Source organism: Carcharodon carcharias, assembly GCF_017639515.1.
Source record: "Carcharodon carcharias isolate sCarCar2 chromosome 39 unlocalized genomic scaffold, sCarCar2.pri SUPER_39_unloc_2, whole genome shotgun sequence".
NCBI lineage: Eukaryota > Metazoa > Chordata > Chondrichthyes > Lamniformes > Lamnidae > Carcharodon > Carcharodon carcharias.
Window position 1 is genome coordinate 582,210 of NW_024470825.1, and position 6,876 is coordinate 589,085.

Here is a 6,876-nt window from a genome sequence, read left to right on the forward strand (position 1 = left end):
TGTGGTCTAACAGGGATATGAAGACTGGAACTGTGCACAGTGCTCCCAGTGTGGTCTAACCGAGGGATACGGAGACCGGAACTGTGCACGGTGTTCCGAGTGTGGTCTAACCAGGGGATACGGAGACCAGAACTGTGCACGGTGCTCCCTGTGTGGTCTAACCAAGGGGGATACAGGGACTGGAACTATGCCCAGTGTTCCCAGTGTGGTCTAACCAAGGGGGATACAGGGACCGGAACTGTGCATGGTGCTCCAAGTGTGGTCTAACAGGGATATGAAGACTGGAACTGTGCACAGTGCTCCCAGTGTGGTCTAACCGAGGGATACGGAGACCGGAACTGTGCACGGTGCTTCCAGTGTTTTCTAACCGAGGGATACATAGACCCGAACTGTGCACGGTGCCCCCAGTGTGGTCTAACCAAGGGATACGGAGACCGGAACTGTGCACATTGCTCCCAGTGTGGCCTAACCTAGGGACATGGAAACTGGAACTGTGCACGGTGCTCCCAGTGTGGCCTAACCTAGGGACATGGAAACTGGAACTGTGCACGGTGCTCCGAGTGTGGTCTAACCGAGGGGGATAAGGAGACCGGAATTGTGCACAGTGCTCCGTGTGGGCTCTAACCGAGGGATACGGAGACTGGAACTGTGCACGGTGCTCCCAGTGTGGTCTAACCAAGGGGGATACAGGGACGGGAACTGTGCATGGAACGGAACAGTGCACGGTGCACCCTGTGTGGTCTAACAAAGGGGGATACAGGGACAGGAACTGTGCACGCTGCTCCCAGTGATGTCTAACCAAGGGGGATACAGGAACCGGAACTCTGCACGGTGCTCCCAGTGTGGTCTAACCAAGGGGGATACAAAGACTGGAACTGTGCACGGTGCTCCGAGTGTGGTCTAACCGAGGGATATGGAAACTGGAACTGTGCACTGTGCTCCCAGTATGGTCTAACCGAGGGATACGGAGAGCGGAACAATGCACAGTGCTCCGAGTGTCGTCTAACCGAGGGATACGGAGACCGGAACTGTGCACGGTGTTCAGAGTGTTGTCTAAACGAGGGGGATAAGGAGACCAGATCTGTGCACGGTGCTCCGAGTGGGGTCTAACCGAGGGATACGGAGACCGGAACTGTGCACGGTGCTCCCAGTGTGGCCTAAGCGAGGGACACGGAGACCAGAACTGTGCACGGTGCTCTGAGTGTGGTCTAACCGAGGGATATGGAAACTGGAACCGCGCACGGTGCTCCCAGTGTGGCCTAACCGAGGGATACGGAGACCGGAACTGTGCACGGTGTTCCCAGTGTGGCCTAACCGAGGGTACGGAGACCAGAACTGTGCACGGTGCTCCGAGTGTGGTGTAACCGAGTGATACGGAGACCGGACGTGTGCACGGTGCTCCCAGTGTGGTCTAACCGAGGGATACGGAGACCAGAACTGTGCACGGTGCTCCCAGTGTGGTCTAACCAAGGCTGATACAGGGACCGGAACTGTGCACGGTGCTTCAAGTTTGGTCTAACAGGGATCTGAAGACCGGAACTGTACACGGTGCTCCCAGTGTAGTCTAACCGAGGGATACGGAGACCGGAACTGTGCACATTGCTCCCAGTGTGGGCTAAACGAGGGATATGGAAACTGGAACTGTGCACGGTGCTCCGAGTGTGGTCTAACCGAGGGGGATAAGGAGACCGGAATTGTGCACAGTGCTCCGTGTGGGCTCTAACCGAGGGATACGGAGACCGGAACTGTGCACGGTGCTCCGAGTGTGGTCTAACCGAGGGGGATAAGGAGACCGGAATTGTGCACAGTGCTCCGTGTGGGCTCTAACCGAGGGATACGGAGACTGGAACTGTGCACGGTGCTCCGAGTGTGGTCTAACCGAGGGGGATAAGGAGACCGGAATTGTGCACAGTGCTCCGTGTGGGCTCTAACCGAGGGATACGGAGACCGGAACAGTGCACGGTGCTCCCAGTGTGGTCTAACAAAGGGGGATACAGGGACAGGAACTCTGCACGGTGCTCAGAGTGTGGTCTAACCGAGGGTTATGAAGACTGGAACTGTGCACGGTGCTCCCAGTGTGGACCAACTGAGGGATACGGAGACCAGAACTGTGCACGGTGCTCCCAGTGTGGTCTAACCGAGCGATACGGACACCGGAACTGTGCACGGTGCTCCCAGTGTGGTCTAACTGAGCGATACGGACATCGGAACTGTGCACGGTGCTCTGAGTGTGGACTAACCGAGGGATACGGAGACCAGAACTGTGCACGGTGCTCCGAGTGTCGTCTAACCGAGGGATGCCGAGTCCGGAACTGTGCACGGTGCTCCGAGTGGGGTCTAACCGAGGGATACGGAGACCGGAACTGTTCACGGTGCTCCCAGTGTGGTCTAACCAAGGGGGATACAGGGACCGGAACTGTGCACGATGCTCCAAGTGTGGTCTAACAGTGATATGAAGACTGGAACTCTGCACGGTGCTCAGAGTGTGGTCTAACCGAGGGTTATGAAGACTGGAACTGTGCACGGTGCTCCCAGTGTGGTCCAGCCAAGGGATGTAGAGACCGGAACTGTGCACGGTGCTCCCAGTGTGGTCTAACCGAGGATTACGTAGACCGGAACTGTGCACGGTGCTCCGAGTGTGGTCTAACCAAGGGGGATACAGGGACCGGAATTGTGCACGGTGCTTCAAGTTTGGTCTAACAGGGATCTGAAGACTGGAACTGTGCATGGTGCTCCCAGTGTGGTCTAACCGAGGGATACGGAGACCGGAACTGTGCACGGTGCTCCCAGTGTGGTCTAACCGAGGGGGATACGGAGACCGGAACTGTGCACGGTGCTCCCAGTGTGGTCTAACCGAGGGATACGGAGACCAGAACTGTGCACGGTGCTCCCAGTGTGGTCTAACCGAGGGATACGGAGACCGGAACTGTGCACGGTGCTCCCAGTGTGGTCTAACCGAGGGATACGGAGACCGGAACTGTGCACGGTGCTCCCAGTGTGGTCTAACCAAGGGATACGGAGACCAGAACTGTGCACGGTGCTCCCAGTGTGGTCTAACCAAGGGATACGGAGACCAGAACTGTGCACGGTGCTCCCAGTGTGGTCTAACCAAGGCTGATACAGGGACCGGAACTGAGCACGGTGCTCCGAGTGTCGTCTAACCGAGGGATGCCGAGACCGGAACTGTGCACGGTGCTCAGAGTGTGGTCTAAACGAGGGGGGTAAGGAGACCAGATCTGTGCATGGTGCTCCGAGTGTGGTCTAACCGAGGGATACGGAGACCGGAACTGTTCACGGTGCTCCCAGTGTGGTCTAACCAAGGGGACACAGGGACCGGGACTGTGCACGATGCTCCCAGTGTGGTCTAACAGTGATATGAAGACTGGAACTGTGCACGGTGCTCAGAGTGTGGTCTAACCGAGGGTTATGAAGACTGGAACTGTGCACGGTGCTCCCAGTGTGGTCTAACCGAGGGATACGGAGACCGGAACTGTGCACGGTGTTCCCAGTGTGGTCCAGCCAAGGGATGTGTGGTCTAACCAAGGGGGATACAGGGACCTGGAATGTGCGCGGTGCTCCAAGTGTGGTCTAACAGGGATACGGAGACCGGAACTGTGCACATTGCTCCCAGTGTGGCCTAAACGAGGGATACGGAGACCAGAACTGTGCACGGTGCTCCCAGTGTGGTCTAACCAAGGGGAATACAGGGACGGGAACTGTGCATGGACCGGAACAGTGCACGGTTTACCCTGTGTGGTCTAACAAAGGGGGATACAGGGACAGGAACTGTGCACGCTGCTCCCAGTGATGTCTAACCAAGGGGGATACAGGGACCGGAACTCTGCACGGTGCTCAGAGTGTGGTCTAACCGAGGGTTATGAAGACCGGAACTGTGCACGGTGCTCCCAGTGTGGTCTAACCAAGGGGGATACAGGGACTTGAACTGTGCACGGTGCTCCGAGTGTGGTCTAACCGAGGGATACGGAGACCGGAACTGTGCATGGTGCTCTGAGTGTGGACTAACCGAGGGATACGGAGAGCGGAACAATGCACAGTGCTCCGAGTGTCGTCTAACCGAGGGATACGGAGACCGGAACTGTGCACGGTGCTCCCAGTGTGGCCGAAGCGAGGGATACGGAGACCAGAACTGTGCACGGTGCTTTGAGTGTGGTCTAACCGAGGGATATGGAAACTGGAACTGTGCACGGTGCTCCGAGTGTGGTCTAAGCAAGGGATACGGAGACCGGAACTGTGCACGGTGCTCCGAGTGTGGTCTAACCGAGGGATATGGAAACTGGAACTGTGCACGGCGCTCCGAGTGTGGTCTAACCAAGGGATACCGAGACCTGAACTGTGCACGGTGCACCGAGTGTGGTCTAACCGAGGGATACGGAGACCGGAACTGTGCACGGTGCTCCCAGTGTGGTCTTACCAAGGGATACGGAGACCGGAACTGTGCACGGTGCTCCCAGTGTGGTCTAACCGAGGGATACGGAGACCGGAACTGTGCACGGTGTTCCAGTGTGGTCAAACCGAGGGATACGGAGACCGGAACTGTGCACGGTGCTCCCAGTGTGGTCTAACCAAGGGATACGGAGACCGGAACTGTGCACGGTGTTCCGAGTGTGGTCTAACCAAGGGATACGGAGACCAGAACTGTGCACGGTGCTCCCTGTGTGGTCTAACCAAGGGGGATACAGGGACAGGAACTGTGCACGGTGCTCCCAGTGTGGTCTAACCAAGGGGGCTACAGGGACTGGAACTGTGCACGGTGTTCCCAGTGTGGTCTAACTGAGGGATATGAACACTGGAACTGTTCACGGTGCTCCCAGTGTGGTCTAACCAAGCGGGATACATGGACTGGAACTATGCCCAGTGTTCCCAGTGTGGTCTAACCAAGGGGGATACAGGGACCGGGACTGTGCATGGTGCTCCAAGTGTGGTCTAACAGGGATATGAAGACTGGAACTGTGCACAGTGCTCCCAGTGTGGTCTAACCGAGGGATACGGAGACCGGAACTGTGCACGGTGCTTCCAGTGTTTTCTAACCGAGGGATACATAGACCCGAACTGTGCACGGTGCCCCCAGTGTGGTCTAACCAAGGGATACGGAGACCGGAACTGTGCACATTGCTCCCAGTGTGGCCTAACCTAGGGACATGGAAACTGGAACTGTGCACGGTGCTCCGAGTGTGGTCTAACCGAGGGGGATAAGGAGACCGGAATTGTGCACAGTGCTCCGTGTGGGCTCTAACCGAGGGATACGGAGACTGGAACTGTGCACGGTGCTCCCAGTGTGGTCTAACCAAGGGGGATACAGGGACGGGAACTGTGCATGGACCGGAACAGTGCACGGTGCACCCTGTGTGGTCTAACAAAGGGGGATACAGGGACAGGAACTGTGCACGCTGCTCCCAGTGTGGTCTAACCAAGGGGGATACAGGAACCGGAACTCTGCACGGTGCTCCCAGTGTGGTCTAACCAAGGGGGATACAAAGACTGGAACTGTGCACGGTGCTCCGAGTGTGGTCTAACCGAGGGATATGGAAACTGGAACTGTGCACTGTGCTCCCAGTATGGTCTAACCGAGGGATACGGAGAGCGGAACAATGCACAGTGCTCCGAGTGTCGTCTAACCGAGGGATACGGAGACCGGAACTGTGCACGGTGTTCAGAGTGTTGTCTAAACGAGGGGGATAAGGAGACCAGATCTGTGCACGGTGCTCCGAGTGGGGTCTAACCGAGGGATACGGAGACCGGAACTGTGCACGGTGCTCCCAGTGTGGCCTAAGCGAGGGACACGGAGACCAGAACTGTGCACGGTGCTCTGAGTGTGGTCTAACCGAGGGATATGGAAACTGGAACCGCGCACGGTGCTCCCAGTGTGGCCTAACCGAGGGATACGGAGACCGGAACTGTGCACGGTGTTCCCAGTGTGGCCTAACCGAGGGTACGGAGACCAGAACTGTGCACGGTGCTCCGAGTGTGGTGTAACCGAGTGATACGGAGACCGGACGTGTGCACGGTGCTCCCAGTGTGGTCTAACCGAGGGATACGGAGACCAGAACTGTGCACGGTGCTCCCAGTGTGGTCTAACCAAGGCTGATACAGGGACCGGAACTGTGCACGGTGCTTCAAGTTTGGTCTAACAGGGATCTGAAGACCGGAACTGTACACGGTGCTCCCAGTGTGGTCTAACCGAGGGATACGGAGACCGGAACTGTGCACATTGCTCCCAGTGTGGGCTAAACGAGGGATATGGAAACTGGAACTGTGCACGGTGCTCCGAGTGTGGTCTAACCGAGGGGGATAAGGAGACCGGAATTGTGCACAGTGCTCCGTGTGGGCTCTAACCGAGGGATACGGAGACCGGAACTGTGCACGGTGCTCCGAGTGTGGTCTAACCGAGGGGGATAAGGAGACCGGAATTGTGCACAGTGCTCCGTGTGGGCTCTAACCGAGGGATACGGAGACCGGAACTGTGCACGGTGCTCCCAGTGTGGTCTAACAAAGGGGGATACAGGGACAGGAACTCTGCACGGTGCTCAGAGTGTGGTCTAACCGAGGGTTATGAAGACTGGAACTGTGCACGGTGCTCCCAGTGTGGACCAACTGAGGGATACGGAGACCAGAACTGTGCACGGTGCTCCCAGTGTGGTCTAACCGAGCGATACGGACACCGGAACTGTGCACGGTGCTCCCAGTGTGGTCTAACTGAGCGATACGGACATCGGAACTGTGCACGGTGCTCTGAGTGTGGACTAACCGAGGGATACGGAGACCAGAACTGTGCACGGTGCTCCGAGTGTCGTCTAACCGAGGGATGCCGAGTCCGGAACTGTGCACGGTGCTCCGAGTGTGGTCTAACCAAGGGAT